Below are 17,993 nucleotides of genomic sequence, written 5' to 3' on the forward strand. Positions count from 1 at the left end.
ACTCAGGAGGCAGAGGCAGGTGGATCGAAGCCAGCCTGGTCTACAAATCAAGTTTCAGGACAGCCAGAACTACACAGAGAAACCCTTCTCTGAAAACAAAATAAACACATACATACATACGTACGTACGTACATACATCTAATAAAATAAATGGTAAAGAAATATAAATAAACAAAATAAAAATAAGGGGCTTTTCAGTCACCCCTGACCTCTGACCCACCAGCAACCCATAAGCTGGTCCCACTGATTCTAGAAGCAGCACCTGTTGCCCTAAGATGGAGCAGCTGTCATGGCCAACATCACTGTGATGGGTGTACAGGTGGTGGTCAGAGCCTTTGCCCGGGCCCTGAGGCAGGAGTTTGCAGCAAGCCAGGCAGCTGCTGATGCTGGGGTCGTGCTGGGTACCAGTCTGCAGCTGCATCTCATCTCTCTGGCCTCAGCCTCCAGGAAGCCCAGCAGATTCTCAACATCTCCAGGCTGAGCCCTGAGGAATTATGAACACCTATTTACGGTGAATGGTAAGTCTGTGGGTGGCTCCTTCTACCACAGTCAAAGGTTGTCCCTGCAAAGGAACACCTAGGGGAGGAGCTCCGAATACAAGCCCAGGAAGACAGAGAGAAAAGGGGCAGATGCCCAAGTGACTGCTGGGCTCTCCCCCACGCATTGCCTCATAATTTATAGTGTGGGAATAAATGTCTTTTTCATGTTTCTCTAGTGCTAAAAAAAAAAGGGGGGGTGAGAGAGATGGCTCAGCCTCACCAGGTAAGAGGAAAACAGTTGTTTGGTTCTTGAGGGAGAGATAAACCTGTTTTTTAGGATCCCAAGTGTGGGATTGGAACGGTCTTGTGAGAGAACAGGTGAGGTTAATCCACTAGAAGACTGACCACCTCATGCGGGAGCTTGATTGTTGCCAGCTGAAAAGATCTCATGAACAGACGCTGGGAGGAGATATATAAATGAGCCCAGAACTGGAGATGGGGCTTTTTGGAGACTTGGGATAGTTTTGGCTGTTCATCGCTGCACTTTGAGACGCTCCTAGAGAGAACCGCTCGAGGGAAGGCTTCGGGGCTCCGGCTCCTGCTGAGGTTCTGGGTTCTGGTTACTCTAGGTTCCAGCAGAAGAAATCCTGCAGATTGTGCCAGGAGAATTGTTCCTCGGAACCGATATCCTTACGGTTTTGTTATTGTGTCCATTAATCCTCATTTCCTATTGTTTTGGTTAGTCGGGTTATAAGTGACGTATGCTCGGTCACTAAGTTGTTAATAAAATATATTGGTTAAGAAAATTAGCCGGGCACGGTGGCGCACGCCTTTAATCCCAGCACTCGGGAGGCAGAGGCAGGCTGATCGCTGTGAGTTCGAGGCCAGCCTGATCTACAAAGTGAGTCCAGGATGGCCAAGGCTACACAGAGAAACCCTGTCTCGAAAAAACCAAAGGAAAAAAAAAATTGAACATACAGGTTCTTAGCACCCAGGCCAGGCAGCTCACAACAGCCTGTAACTCCACCTCCAGAGGATCTGTCACCCTCTTCTGTCTTCTATGAGCCTCTGCATGTATATGTACAACACACACACACACACACACACACACAGAGGCACACACACACACACACGCGTGCACACACACAAACATGATAACAAAATAAATATTTTTAGATAAAATAAAACAAACAGGAGGTGTAATAGAGTCATAAATTGCATCAAACAGCCTTCCAGAGCCTCTGACTCCCTTGCGTGACCTACAGAATTCCACTATACCTGCCTGTTTTACATCCATACAACAAAAGTAAGCTAACATACTTACACCTCAAATACGACCTATGAGGACCAAAGGAAGAGGACTTAATACCCAGCTCAGACAGTTTGTTTTAACACTTTCATATCACAGTGACACTGATCTTGCTTGTCAACTTGACTCCACCCGGAACCAACCCAAGCAGACCGGTCTGCAGAGGCGAGTACGGGGACATCAGGTCCCCTGGAACTGGGGTCGCACTGGTTGTGAGCCATATGTGGGTGCTGGGTCCTGAACATAGGTCCTCTGCAAGGGCAGCCAGTGCTCTTACCTGATGAGCTGTCTCTCCAGCGCCTACCCGGGTATTTTACTCGAGCTGTTTCATTTTTCTCTGACATAAAGTAGTGCTGAAAACAACACAATCATTTAATTTTCTCATATTAAGTCACTGGGTCTTGTTAGCTATCCAAAGGAATATTGTTTTTCCTCTCAAGTCCTGTTTTTTTTGTTTTGTTTTGTTTTGTTTTGTTTTTTTAACTAGAATGCATCTGTAGTAGACAGGCACTCTCAGGTCCTGGTACACCCTTTCAACATGCAATTTTAAGTACTTTTTTACTTCAGGAGAATGTTCTAAAAAAACATTAACTTTTGTTATTCATCCTCTATTCTTGCTTCAGTTTTTCTTTTGCGGAGACCCTTCTCCTTTTTTCACTACATTATTACATTCATTTGTCTGTTTATTTACTGTGTATTAAGTCATAAGGGCATGCGCCACGGTGTGCGTGCCACAGTGTGCATGTCCGAGGGCAACTCACAGCGGTCAGTTCTCTCCCTCTGACTGTCACCGTCATGCTGGTTCTGGGATTCGAACTGAGGAAGTCAGGCTTGGCTGCAGGCACCTTTATCCGCTGAGCTATCTTGATGGCTCAACTCTTATTTCTCCTATGTTGGATCTTCTTCATCTGTGTTCAACCCTTCTCCCTCAGTTATAGAATATGACTGTCTCTCTCTCTCTCTCTCTCTCTCTCTCTCTCTCTCTCTCTTTTTTTTTTTTTGGTTGATATTTTTCAGCCATTCTTTTCTACTTAACTGTTTTGTCATCGCTTATCTTTTTGCTTGACGTATATGCCTTCTATTTTAGTCTTCATTTCCAGATTTTTCTTGCTAGTGTTTCCTCAGCTCCGCCAGCCTTTCTAATTCCGACTCGCTTTCTTTCAGGGCTCGGTTTCTGGGTGCCTTTTATCTTATATTGAAGAAGAAGTTCACCGTTTTGATTAGTTCTGTGGTCATGTGCTACGTGTGTTCTCATTGTATAAAAGGATGTAATTCTACTCTTTAATCTCTTCTTACAAATAATAACTAGGTATGAGGTTTGACCTCAATTGCTTGCTCATTTTTGTGTAAAATGAATTTTCCAAAAAAATTAAAAGGGAGAGGGCCTGAAGGTAGCTTTTCTAATTTCTAATACACAGCACTCCTGCCTCTCTGGGTTTTGCAGCATGCGGAAACATGACAGTTTGCTTTTTGGGACTTCCTGGCTCTGCCCCTTCAGCATGGTCACCTGGATGACTCGCTGTCATCCCCTTTCTCCTCAATTTAATTTTCATCCCCCAAAAGTTTCTCTTTAGTGTGTGGCCCCTATCCCGGAAAGGACAAGTTAACGGACCACTTAGGAGCCTCCTCCAGGCCCTCCGGGCCTTACAGATGGCAGTCAATGCTCACGTGCTCAGACCTCAGACCCCCTCCCCGCTGTGCCCACCACCTTTTTCAGGTAGCATGTTTGCTGTCCTGGGCACCCCGGCTCTTAGCTGGCGAATGCTCCATTGTTCTGCACAGTGCTACCCTAAATGTCTCCCTGCTGTTTTGCCTCTGCCCATTAGGGGGCGATCTTGTCCCCGGCTTGGCTGTAGATGTCTTCCAGGAGCTTTAATGATAATTATTTTGTATTTATTTGTTTTGGTTTTCTTTTGAGACGGGGGCTTAGCTATAGTCCAACCTGGTCTGGAAATCCCAATGTAGCACAGACTCAAATGTGGCTGTGAGCTACTACTGTTCCTTCGGAGCCGCTGTGTAGGAAATCAAACTCAGGCCGTGTGCAAGAGCAGTGCATGCTCTTAGCTGAAGAGCCGTCTCTTCAGCCCCTCATTTTTCACGTATAATGATCATTACAATAGTCAATAAGAATACCAGAGAGCAGACTGGGTCTGCCCAGTGAATGTATCAGGTATGGTACTAGCACAAGAAGTTTGGATGAATCTAAAAATTCCCTACATTGAGTACCCCCAAAACTATGCTGCTAATATAAACAAACACCCAAGGTAATATGGTTTTGTTCTTTGGTTTTACTTTGTATCTTAGTTACAGTTCCTTTGTTTGGTTGTTTGGTTTTTTTGTTTGTTTGTTTGTTTGCTTGTTTGTTTTTTGAGACAGGGTCTCTCTGTGTTAGCCTTGGCTATCCAGGGCTCACTTTGTAGACCAGGCTAGCCTCGAACTCACAGTGATCCGCCACCTGCCTCTGCCTCCCAAGTGCAGGGATTAAAGGCGTGTGCTACCATGCCCGGCTTAGTTACAATTTCTATTCCTGTGAAGAGACACCATGACCATGGCAACTCTTTTTTTTTTTAATATATTTTATTAATTTATTCATATTACATCTCAATTGTTATCCCATCCCTTGTATCCTCCCATTCCTCCCTCCGCCCATTTTCCCCTTACTGCCTTCCCCTATGACTGTGACTGAGGGGGACCTCCTCCCCCTGTATATGCTCATAGGGCACAGCAACTCTTATGAAGGAGAATATTGAATTGGGGCTGGCTTACAGTTTCGGAGGTTTAGTTCATTATCATCACGGAGGGAAGCATGGTGGTGTGCAAACAGACATGGTGCTGGAGAAGGAGCTGAGAGTTCTGCATCTGAATGCTCAGACAGCAAGCAGAGAGCTAGCTGGCTTGAACAGCTGAGATCTCAAAGCCCATCCCCAGTGACACACTTCCTCCAATATGGCCACACCTACTCCAATAAGCCACACCTCTTAGTAGTGTCACTCTCTATGCCCCCCACCCCCCCCCCCACCCCGCACAGGAGGTTGCGGGGCAGGCATCGTCATTCAAACCACTACACTTTGTTTGCTGGGTTGGCATCAGCACCTCTGTTCACATTTATTTGCTCTGGTCCCTCCCAGCATGGGAAGCTTACAGTCTTTCCTCGTGCAGAGGACCCAAGTTCTGTTCCCAGCACTGGCACTGGACAGCTCATAGCCATCTATAACTCCAGTTCCAAATGATCTGATGCCCTCTTCTGGCCTCCATGGGTACCTGTAGGAATGGTGTCACACACACAAAATTTTCTTTTTCTTCGAGACAGGATCTCTCTGTGTAGCCTTGGCTGTCCTAGACTCGATTTGTAAACCAGGCTGGCCTAGAACTCACCGTAATCCACCTGCCTCTGCCTCCCGAGTGCTAGGATTAAAGGCGGGTGCCACCAACGCCTGGCTTTATTTTTGGCTTTTCAAGACAAGGTTTCTCCGTATAACCCTGGCTGTTCTAAAACTTGCTCTGTACTCCAACTCCTCCCAGTATTCCAGGTTTCTGAAATCCTGAGACTCCCAAAGACCCTGGAGTTTCAGTAACCAAATTCTATGTATTCATAAGCAATAAAAGACTCAAAGATTCTCACCCGTTTGTCATTTGTTAAGCGCATGTTTTTTAAAAAGCATATGCCATTCCTTCATGGCTCAGTAGGTAAAGGAACTTGTCACCAAGCCTGATGACCCGAGCTGAAGCCCCAAAGCCCACATAGTAGAGAGAACAGGCTCCTGAAAGCTGTCCACTGACCTCCAAATGGCTACCCTGGCATATATGTTCACACACACACACACACACACACACACACACACACCCCACATTGTTTTAATGTAGTTTTTAAAAAGAGGTTTATAAGGCTAATATCTAACAAGCCAAGTTCCACCCCCAGAATTCACATAGTGAGAGAATAGACTTCATGTGCACACTGTGGCAGGCATGCACTCCCCATAACATACACACGATTATAATAAAATTAAGATTTTAAGACACGGTCCCAGCACTCAGGGAAGCAGAGGTAGGAGGAGGGCTATGAGTTCGAGACCAGCCTGGTCTACAAAGTGAGTCCAGGGCAGCTAGGGCTACACAGAAAAACTCTGTCTTGAGGGGGAAAAAAAAGTTTAAAATAAATTTTTGATTTTTGGTTTTTGGATTTTTGAGAGACAGGATCTCTCTGTGTTAGCCTTAGCTGTCCTGGACTCGCTTTGTAGACCAGTTTGGGCTCGAACTCACAGCGATCAGCCTGCCTCTGCCTCCCAAGAGTGCTGGGATTAAAGGCATGAGCCACAACGCCCGGCCTAAAATAACTTTTAAATAGGCTTAAAAACTGAGCGTGGTGGTGCACTCAGTAGATCAAGGGAGAAGGACATCAAGTTCAAGACCAGCCTGGGCTGTCCAATAAGAAGAGACCCTGCCTCAGAAACAAACAACAGAATGAAAATAACCAAATTAAAACGCATTAAAGGCAAGAACATAGTTCCAAAAATATCAGTAAGCAAAATGGTTCCCTATCTCCCCAAAATGATGATCAAGTAAGAATATGGGTTTCTCGGCACACTCGGGTACTTAGAGGACCAGGGAGGAGAGAGAGATGGGTGAAGAGACATCAGACAACACGGGTCTTACAACCCTCCCAACCCTCCCAGTCGTATGTCGGGTGCAAGGCATTGGCTTCCCTGGGACTCAGTTCATCTGACGGAGGAAATGTTACCCCCCAGGGCTTTTCCATTTTGAGAGTCAGGAAAATGATCCAAACATTAGAATCTGTTTTAGAAGCTGGGGGAAAACAGATTCCACAAACACAAACACGTGCCATCCTTTCGCTGCCTTCTGATCGCTTCCGTTTGTAGCGTCTGAATAGGCTCTCGCTACCTGGGCTAACTAACGAGATGATTTTACCGGAAGACCTCAGATCATCTAGATTTGCAAGACCCTGATGCCTTAAATCCTCTCTAACCAGGAAGAAACCTGGAAGACGGAGGAATAAACACAGAAGTCCCCCCAGAAGAGGAGCGTGGCTGGGAAACAGCCTGTGGCCTTCCTTCAGCAGCTGTGTGATCACCCACTCACAAGCTCATTTGAAGACTGAGGCGGAGGAGGGGACGGGGGCGGGGGGGCGCGACGGGAAGGGGGAGGGAGGGAGAAACCTCCCACGCTGCCTGCCTGCGCTGCACTCAGCAGCAGCTGTAAAGCAGGCGGCCCCTCCGGGGAAACTGAGAAGGAGATTGAGACTCCGGAATCGCACCAAGCGCCTCATAAAAGGCTAGAATACCCGTTAGAGAAAAGCTTGATGTCACCAAAGAAACATCAGGGGGGAGGGCGACGGGTGGGGGTGGGGGAGAGGGGACCTTTCCAGTGGCTCAGCTTCAAAAAGTAATGGCAGAGACAGAACCAGGAGCCGGTGGGGTGAACTATTATGGGTGAAAATGGGCCCATGGGCGCGCTTAACACGGCCACAAAGCGGGGAATATTCGCAGATGCAAGGACTGTCAGAGCGATGGAGCTGGGAGAGTCAATGATGTTACTTAGCCAGCCATGTGCTTAGCGGCGAATGGGAGTGGAGTGGGGGGTGAGGTGGGGGGGGGAACAGAAGCGAAAGTCGCAACCAGAGAGGAAGCCAGGCCTGTTGGCAGCAGTCTGCTCCCAGCTACACCAGGGAGCTGAGGCAGGAAGATCGGAAATCCTTAGCCAGCCTGGGCTACAGAGTGAGTTCGAGACTCCGTGGCAGATCACTTGCCTATAGCATGTAAGAGGCCCTGAGTTCACACTCAGCACTCAAAAGAGAAAAGAAAAAGAAGGAAGAAAGGAAGGAAGAAGGAAGGAAGGGAAGGAGGGAAGAAATGAGGAAGAAAAAGAAAGAAAAAAGACTAGAGATATAATCCAGTGATGAAGAGCATTTCCTGCTTGTGTTAGGGTTCTGTGGAAAGAACAGAACAGAGTATATTCATACATATATGTGTGTGTGTGATAGGATGTATAGAAATATACATATATAGCAAGAGAAAAGGGTGGGTTTCTTTGTTTTGTTTTGGGTTTTTGTTTTTTTTTTTTTTTTGTCTTTTTTGTTTGTTTGTTTGGTTGGTTGGTTGGTTGGTTGGTTTGGTTTGGTTTTTCGAGACAGAGTCTCTTTGTGTAGCCTTGACTGTCCTGGACTCACTTTGTAGACCAGGCTGGCTTCGAACTCGCAGTGATCCGCCTGCCTCTGCCTCCCGAGTGCTGGGATTAAAGGCATGCGCCACCACCTCCCGGCTCTAAGAAAGGGGGTTTATTAGAGTGGCTCACAGGCTGTGGTCCAGCTAGTCCAACGATGGCCATCTACCAACGAAATATTTAGTAGCCGTTTAGTCCATGAGGCTGCATGTCTCAGCTGGTCTTCAGCAGACGCCGGAATCCTGAAGAACGAAGCTCTAACACCAGTGAGAGAAATAGGCTTGTCAGGAAGAGTGAAGGCAGGCAAGCAAAGAGGGAGCCAGCTTCCTTCTTCTCTGTCCTGTATATCGGCTGCCAGCAGGCGTGGCCCAGATCAAAGGTGAATTCTCTCACCTCAAAACAAACAAACAAACAAACAAACAAACAAACTTGGATTAAGAGTGGATCTTCCCATTGCAAATGGCTTCTATTCACCCTTACAGATGTACCTAGCTGCTCCGGCTTTAGTTAGATCCAGTTGTAGTCATGCTAGCGCCAAGAAAAGCCATCACAATGTTCTTGTGTTCTGAGTTCGACCCCCAGCACCCATATCAAGGGACTCACTACTGCCTGTAACTCCAGCTCCAGGGCATCCCGTGATCTCTTCTGGCCTCTGCAGGCACCTGCACTCATTTATGCATGCACACGTGCACACGTGCACAAACACACACACACACACCCATCCACACACACATGCACACGTGCACCACATTCAGACACAGGAAAAGAAAATAACAAGATAAATCAAAAATAAAAGAGAAAGCCGGGAGTGGTGGCGCACACCTTTAATCCCAGCACTCGGGAGGCAGAGGCGGGCGGATCGCTGTGAGTTCGAGGCCAGCCTGGTCTACAAAGTGAGTCCAGGTTGGCCAAGGCTACACAGAGAAACCCTGTCTCAAAAAACCAAAAAAAAAAAAAAAAAAGAGAGAGAGAGAGAGAGAGAGAGAGAAGAGAAACTCCCAGCCTCTAGGCACTGGGGATGGGATCCCTGGAATGACATAGCCACCCTGGGATGCAGCTGAGGTGAGGACTGAGGAAGGTCAGTGGAGCCAGGATGGGATGCTGGGCCTGTGGTCCACAGTGAAGGCTTTGGCTCAGCTGTAAGGTGTAAGGGAGGAGATGACACAGAGGCTCCAGACCTCGCAGTCAAGGCCACGGATCTCCATCTCCCAAGATGGCAGAATTGCTCCCCTCTGGGGCAGGACCAGGAACACTGCCGGGAGAGGCTCTGGGCACTGACCAGCCTTGAGACAGCTTTCGGTTGAATTTTGTTTTTTTGACCCACTTCCAACTTCAGTCTGCTTCTTCACTTTTCCCGCCAGCTTTGAGCAGAGTTTTGCTCTGGCGGCTGCATGGTCTACCCCACACCCCATGTTTGCCCGCTTCCTAACGTCCAACGCGTTGCTGTCTTCTTCTCTGCTGTTCTCTTTGTCCTTGTCATGGCTTCCTTTTAAGATTTTTGAGATTAGTTATCTCTTTATTCATTGTTTATGTGTGTGTGCCTGTGTGGGTTTTTATGCACCCTGGGCATGCAGGAGCCCAACTTAACCCAAGTCCTTTCCAAGAGCAATGAGTCTCGCCAACCCAGTGAGGGGCTTTGTTTGTTTGCTTTTGTTTTGTTTTGTTGTTGTTTTAATTGGTGTGTTTTTTGTTTTGTTTTGTTTTTGTTTTTGCACTTTTACTTCTTGTTTCAACAGAATTGCAGGGGGGAACACAGATGTCTTTTTCAACAGTGTCTTATCTTTCTAATCACAAATGAAAAATGATTCATACGGTATTCACTTCAGCAACCCAAAGTATGTGCTGTCAGTGGTGTGCACACAGACACCTGGCCTCGGGGATGGGGCTGGTGGGGAGTGTCCTGCCACTCTGCCAGCTATTTTCCTCTGAGCCAACCACATCCTCCAGGCGACATGCTCGGGGATGGACTGGGTCTCTCTCTGAGATTACCTACCAGGAATAAAATCACAGACCGTTCTGTGAGCATTCCACCCGGAAGCAGAGTGGAATCCTCCTTTTAAATCACTGGTTGTAAAACATTCCTTCAGCTCGGTGTGTGCATAGTGATTTAAGAAAAAAAAAAGGCTCCATAATAAGAGGTAATTCCTCTATGATTGAGTACACCACCATGTAGTTGGTCCCCTCTAAAGAACTGATTGAAAAAAGAGAAAAGTAGATTGAGCATCCTGTACAGAAAGCACATGTGCAGTAAATGGTAGCCAAGGAATTGGGGGGGGGGGGGTTCCAAGCTACAGGGAGCTTTCAGGCCAACTGCCTCTAATCAGAACTGCCTTTCATGATGGGGGGGAGGGGGGAGGGGGAGGGGAAGGGAGGAGTTTTGACAGGAATGCCATGCCGAGACTCTGGGGACACTGGTGCCCTGTTACTTACGCCACAACCACAGTGTTAGGAGATAACATCTCTTGACATCCCCATTTTGTAGATGAAAAGGGAACCACAGAGAGGTTTAGGTTATGTGCTTGAGGTCACCCAGTATGTAAGCAAAGGGGACCCAGGTGCCCTGTGGCTCCTTCCTGGCCCCTAGTGTCAGCCACCTCCTGGAAGCTCTGCTTCTGGGTATCACACTAGGGATGTGACAGAAGCAAAGCACACACCAGAGAGGCAGGAAGTGGGGCCCCCAGGTGGGCACTCGCTGTGGCTGCTACCGGAGGAGCATCGAGGGGGTGCTCTCATGCCAGGGACTAGGGCTGGTGAGCTGATGGGGAGGTGGGGAAGGGGTGGGTGAGGATGGAGAAGAAAAGTCAGGCAGCAGAAGCTAAGCAAGCATAGTCTTCCCCATCGTAGGAGAAGCCTTAGCTGTCCCCTCCCTGAGCCTTGTGCTTAGAGGACAGCTTTCCCCCCAAAGGATAGCACAGGATCTCTCAAAGCATAGCACAGAAGGGTAAAGGATTCAAACTCATACACATAGACAAAAATAAGAAGAAAATGAGCAAAACCCCCGACCGTTATACATCATCGTTGGTCCACGGTGTTTCCCCGGAACCTGCTTCTAAGAGTTCATGGCCATGGCTCTGTGGTTTTAGTCATCTTACTCAGTTAAATCAGAATCCTGTCTCATGACTTGTGTCTTAATCCTCCCCCCCCCCCAGATTGATATACGGGGGTCTTGGTGCCTGCTGTGGCACTACAAGGAGATGGTAGAATTTTTTAGAGGTGGGGTCTATTGATAAAGTTTCTAGAAAAGGGGGTGTTACGCAGAGAACAAGCCTGGGAACGACAAAATGGCTCAGTGGGTAAAGGCGCTTGTCACCGAGACCGAATGGAAGGAGAGAACCGAGTCCTGCAAGGTGTCCTTTGACCTCCACACATGTACCATGTGTACCTACACACAGAGACACACAAAAGTACATACATATGGGCAGACCTATCCTTAGCCCTCTCTGCTCTTTCCACCTCCTGGCTCCAGATGTGAACTTCTGTTCTCTCACACACACCCATGAGCAGTATTTACTGTGCTGTAATGCAGCCAAGGGGACCCCTTACAGAGCCTGAGTCACATCACTTGAACACTGATGGTTTAAGGTAAATAAGCTCCCTTTGTACCAGCCAGAATTCCCACTGCTTTGGTACCATCCCCAAAGCCATGTAAAGGAAGAAAAGATTGATTCTTTTTTTAATTTTTGAAAGATTTATTTCAAAATTATTTATTTGAAAGAGCACTATATATACAGTGCTCTGCCTGCATGTACACCTGCAGGCCAGAAGAGGGCATCAGATCACATTACAGATGGTTGTGAGCCACCATGTGGTTTCTAGGAATTGAACTCAGGACCTCTGGAAGAGCAGTCAGTGTTCTTAACCTCTGAGCCATCTCTCCAGCCCCTCATTTTTTTTTTTTAAATACAGGAACAAGACAGGGTTTCTCTGTGTAGCCTTGGCCTCAAACTCACAGAGATTCACTTGCCTCTGCCTCCAGAGTGCTGGGATTAAAGGGGTGCCCTACCACGCCCGGCTGTGTTAAATTTTTTTTCATCCTAAACTGGTGAAACTATTTTAGGAAGTTCTGGGAACTTCAGGAAGTGGGACAAAGCTAGAGGAAGTGTATCACTGGGTGTAGATCCTTTAAGACATCTTGTCCCTTGCCACTTCCTGTCTCTTGTGATCTGCTTTCTGCCTACCAGGAGGTAGATCGCCACAACGTTCTGTCCAAGCGAATGGGGCCCAGCCGTCACGGACTGAGGGCTCTGAAACCATGAGCTAAAACACATCTCTCCTCCTTTGAGTTGCTCCCTGTGGCATTTTGGTCACCGGATGGGGAACTGGTATAGATGGACATAGTTAGCCCTACTTACCGCAAGAGCAAACTGAAATAGAGCAAAACTGTATTCTCAAGCAATCACATCCAGGAGATGTCAAAGTTAAAAATGAGCATCTAAAACACTCATCAGTCCTTAGATTTAACTAATGTTCTTTAACATGACCACTTAGAAACCCGCATAAGCAATTGCCAACTCATCCCAGGGAGCAAAAGAGAAAGAGAAAAGGCTTTTTGTCCCCTGAAAATGCTCTCTTAATTGCTTAACAAAATTAACACTCCTAAAATGTTTCATGCTTAAATCTTCTCTGGGGAGGCTCAAAGCAGGTTTCCCGGTGATAGGAGGATACAGCTCCTGAGAATTGAAGGAAAATGACTTGTTAAATAAACTAAGGCCGAGGCGGAAATACAAACGTTTCTCTAAAGTGTTCATATTTAATCAGCCAAACTGAGCTACAGGGTATCATCCCGTGTCAGGAAAAATAATGTATTGGGGTGGGGGGGGGTTGGTATAAAAAGCCAGTGAGCTGCTCATTTGCTATAGATTCGACTTTCTGTTGCTCTAAGGACATGATCTAAAATGACCTGGCAGGCTCAGCATTACCCCCAGCTCCAGTGTCAACAAGGGGACTCACAGCGCCCATCACTGACATGACGCTAATGTTCAGCTGCCACTCACCAGCAGGGGGCACTGCACCAGGGCCTTTCTGTAGGCAAAACCACTGGAGACTGTGAAACACTGATTTCAGAAGGTTGCGGGGGCGGGAGAAGGGAGGGGGCGAGGCGGTGAGCAGACAGAGCACCATCTCAGACAAATGCACCCTCACACCATAGAACAGGCTGTAGCCCAGGCTAGCCTGGATCTATGTAGCCAGGATTGAGCGGGGACTCAAAAGTCTTTGTTTTTGCAGCTCTAGGGTTACAGGTGTGTACCGCACGCACCCAGTAAACACAAACATACGTGAAACCCAATATGCCAATGTCAACTCAGGAAGTCTTCAGCTCATAGTTTTTTCGCCCTGAATTGTTCTCTGAATAGGCGAAACTATAAGCCAAAAAAGTACCCAAATGTGCAAGGGGCTAAAAATAGGGTCTAGAGCCAGGCACGGTGGCGCATTCCTGTAATCCGAACACTCGGGAGGCAGAGGCAGGCGGATCGCTGTGAGGTCGAGGCCAGCCTGGTCTACAAAGTGGGCTACACAGAGAAACCCTGTTTCGAAAACCAAACAAAGGTGGTCTACATAGCTTGATAAATATAGTGGTTGTCTAAGAAATTCCCATGTAGGCTCATGTATTTAAAAACTCCGCCCCGGTTGGTGGAGCTCTTTGGGGAGGTCGTGGAATCCTTAGGGGGTACACCCTTGCTGTAGATCATTGGGGGGCAGGCATTGACGGTTTAGACCCTGGACTCATTTCTTGCTTCTGTGCTCTGCTTCGAGTGAGCTCTCAAATCCACGTTCCTGCCAGCGTACCACACCTCCCCTACTGTTATAGATTCTACCTCTGGACAAATAAGCCAAAATAAACCCCTCCTTAAGCTGTTTCTGATCGTGGTGTTTTACCATCACAATGGATTAGCAATTAATACAGCAGACAAGGGTGCCTCCCCGAGTTCAGTCCCTAGAGCCCACACCGTAGAAAGGGGAGAACTGAGTTCTGTAAGTTGTCTTCTGACCCACAAACACACACGTGCGTGTGCACACACCACATACAAATGCACGCATGCACGTACACAAACACACAGGAACACAAAGTGAACAAATATTTAAATAAACTAAATTTCGTCTTAACAAGTATGGCTCCACTATCAGGATTTACCATGAGCTTAAGCAAATTACCCTGAGCTGAATATCACATTTATTAATACTAGGATTAGGGGAAAAAACGGCAAGTGCTGAAACATAAGAATTACTATATGTTTTAGCAAAGAGATTTTAAGGCATAAAGCATATCAAAGGAAACTGAGTATGGTGGTGCGCACTTACAATTGCAGCATTTGGGGGTGGGGGTGGAGGGATAGCTAACCAGGTAAAGAAAGGCACGTGCTATCCAAACCCAGGGTTCTGTGACAGGAAGGAGGATCAACGCTTGCAAGTTGTTTTGGCCTCCACGTGTGTATCAAGGCCTACACATAGCACATGCGGAAATAAACAAGCGAACAAATAAGCCCGACCCTGGGAGCTGAGGCTGGAGAATTATAACTACCTCAAAAAGAGAGGGGGATTAAAAAAAAAACAAAACAAAACTACATCACCGGTCTATTTCACCAGGGGAACTCTTAAAAGAAAAAGCATCTAAAAGAGGCTGGCTTACACCTCCATCATGGTGGGAGCATAGCAACAGGAACGGCAAGCATGCTGCTGGAGGAGTAGTTGAGAGCTACATCTTGATCTACAAGCAGAGAAAAAGAGAGCTGGACCCAGCAAAGGCTTTCGAAAACTCAGAGGCCACCACTCCATCAAGGCCACGCCCCCTCTTCCCAGGCCACGCTTCTTCCCAGGCCACGCCCCTAATTTTGTGATCTTTTCCAAGAGTTCCCCTGCCTGGTGACTAAGCATTCCAATATATGAGCCGGGGGGGGGGGGGGGGGGCGCGTTCTTGGTACCACCACAGCAGGGAAGGGAAGGAAGGAAAGAGGGCGGGGACAGGAGGGTCAGAGCTAAGCGAGGAGGTTGTATAAACGGAGATCTTGCCAATCGGAGTCATGGCTGATCTGGGCTGATCCAGCAGGTCCTTCCACCAATGTGAGGTCCTGATCTGGAAGTCAGTGACTCCAAGACTCCCTCTCTGAGGACACTTGATTTGTAGGCCAGGCTGGCCTCGAATTCACAGCGCCCCGCCCCGCCTGCCTTTGCTTCCCGAGTGCTGGGATTAAAGGAGTGCACCACGGCGCCCGGCTGTGCTCTTTGGGTTTCTGTGGGCACTTCACACACATGCATAAACATACATAAAACGAAAATAAATATTTCTGAAAAGAACAAGAGTCCCACCTGCATATTTTTAGTCGCAGCCTTTCCACATAGGAACAATACTGCGGGGCACGGAAGCAGGTCGGGGAAACTGAGTGGATGTTGAGGGTGTGACTAAACCTCAGCACCATAGGAAGTCAGAGTCCCACACCCCACACCCTGACACCCCACTCCCACCCTCTCCCACACCTCACACCCTGACACTCCACACCCACCCCCCACCCCCCACTCCCCCACCCTCCCCCATACCCTGACCACCCCACCCCACCCCCCCCCACCCCACCCACACACCACCCCCCCACCCCACACCCACCCCACACCCACACCCCACCCCCCACACACACCCACACCCCACTCCCACCCCACACACCCACCCACCCTCCCCCACACCCCCACACCCCACTCCCACCTTCCCCCACACCCCGACACCCCACCCTCCCTCACACACCCCCACACCCCACACTCCGCTCCCACCCACCCCCACACCCCCACCTTCCCAACCCCGCCTTCCGTTAGTCAGCATCATCATGATGAATTGACATGGCTGCCAACACACGCAGCCTTTGTTGACAAAGGAAGAGACACCTGAAATACAGCCAAAATACAAGGACGCGGTTCCAGATGCCCTTCGACACACAACAGGATCCCATCCTGACATAACATGAAGACACAGAAGTGAAAAAAAAAATCAGTCAAGCAAGGTGCCCTCTCCCAAGTTGAGACTGGTACCCGCTTTAATAATATGTTAAAGTACTTGCTTACATCCATAAGGTCAGGTTATTAAGGGATGTTTGTTTATCCGTGACCAGAGTCTCACATAGACCACACAGGCATCGAAATCACTATGTACCTAAGGATGACCTTGGACCTATAAACTCCCTGCCTCTACTGCCCGAATGCTGAGATTACGGAGACGGACTACCACATCCACTTTTCTGTAGATCAGGGGACTTGAACCAGGGTCTTTTTCGTGTTGGGCAAGCACAACCAATTCAGCTACATTCCCCAACCCGCGTAAGGCTGCTTGTGAGCTAATGTGCCTCCCACAGTCGTACCCAAATGCACCCCTTTCTAAAGGCACCCCTGGGTTGGTACTTCCATGATGGCTTGTAGCCATTTTAGAACAATGTGCCAGAAAGGCTAAGTGAGTACACGTGGCCTCTGGCTCTGAGAAGTCAGAGAGACTGAGGGAGGCATGAAACCAATTCTTTGAGGAAAGAGAAAACAAGAGATGCTATTTCGGGGAACTATTCAATTCTTGTTATATCAAGTCGGGAAATCTAAAAGCCTGAAACTGAATTAGAAAGCCAAGTAAGTAAGTGTGGGAATAATTACAAATGCAAACAAAGGAACACGTAGAACTATTTCCATTCTTCCTTCCTTCCTTTCTCTTTTTTTTTTTTTTTTTTTTTTTTTTTTTTTGTAGGTAGAATTATTTGAAACTGCAGTTCCTATAACCAACACTAATTAAATATCAACAAGTTCATATATCTCAACTCAACATTTCCTGATAATATAGGTGGCTTCGGCCACTCTCTGGGGCTGGAGAAATAAGCTCCGCAGTTAGGGAACTTGCTCATCTTCCAGGGGACCTGAATTCAGCTCCCAGCACCCACCTCAGGCAGCGCACAGCACCTAGAGATCTCTGGATCCAGGAGATCTAATGGCCCCTAGCCTCTGCACACGTATGGTGTGCATAAACTCACACAGACACAGGCAGACGCACGCATGCGCGCACACACACACACACTGGAAAAAGAAGCAGTGTAAGATTTCTAAAAAGGATCATTTATTATTCTTATGATCAGAGAACAGTAAACAAATATTAGTTTTTTAAGTGAAGTAATTTGGGAAGAAAGCAAACATCTCCCTGGAAGGCGCCTACAACACAGGGGCTCGAGGAGAGGTTGAAAACTGAACAAACAAACATCCCGACAAAAGCCATAGCTGAAGAGCAGACATGCAGGGAATGGGAGGAAAAAAAAATGCGACAATAAAAAATAGTTTTTATGTTCGAAGTTACGGGTGTATTACGGCTCACATTCAATAATACAAAAATGGCAATTTATTAAAACATGAATTCCACTTGATCAAGAAAAGCAAATTAGTGACTGGGTAATTCCTCCATTTATTATTTATTGAGCTAATAACAAATGCACAAGGAAATGAGACAGAAGGCTCTAAAACCTATCGGAAGCCTCTTTGTGGACCGGGGCCAATCAGCTCTCCCAAGCAGTTTTAACTCAAGACACAAAAAGCCCTCTGGAGCATTCAGATGAGCTCGCTCTAAATATACACAGCTGCTTGACACCAGGACGCCACTATGGGGTGGGTTAAGTGCCTACGAACAGACACGGGGCCTCCAGCACTTTCATTCGTTAATCTGTTTTATTCTAAGTCTAAATGGAATACTTAGACAACGGGCTGCACGTTGGAATTTGACCTTCCCCCATCCCCCCACCCCACCCCTCTCCCCAAGTGCTGAGGGGCTGAAAACCTGGCGAAAAGCTGAGGTAAGAAGTCACCAGAGGGCTCAGGTGGCTCAGAACTCATCTCTGTCGGTCCGCGGCGCCCCCCGACACACACACACACACACACACACACACACACACACACGAGCCTCACATAGTTGCCGGCTCACAGTGTTCCGGGTTTTATTTCAGTTTTTACTGAGATACTTCTTCTACTTTGCGGGGCCCCGCGGCTTGAGACTTCCTTATTCATCCTGGGCAAGCTTTTCACCA

The 17,993-nt window shown here is 47.7% G+C and overlaps 1 pseudogene; it reads left to right on the forward strand.

Annotated features, from left to right (window-relative positions):
• The first annotated feature begins 289 nt into the window (after nt 1-289).
• On the forward strand, nt 290-681 carry LOC127202983 (mitochondrial import inner membrane translocase subunit TIM16-like; annotated as a pseudogene).
• Nucleotides 682-17,993: the final 17,312 nt, after the last annotated feature.

Source organism: Acomys russatus, chromosome 19, assembly GCF_903995435.1.
Source record: "Acomys russatus chromosome 19, mAcoRus1.1, whole genome shotgun sequence".
Taxonomy (NCBI): Eukaryota; Metazoa; Chordata; class Mammalia; order Rodentia; family Muridae; genus Acomys; species Acomys russatus.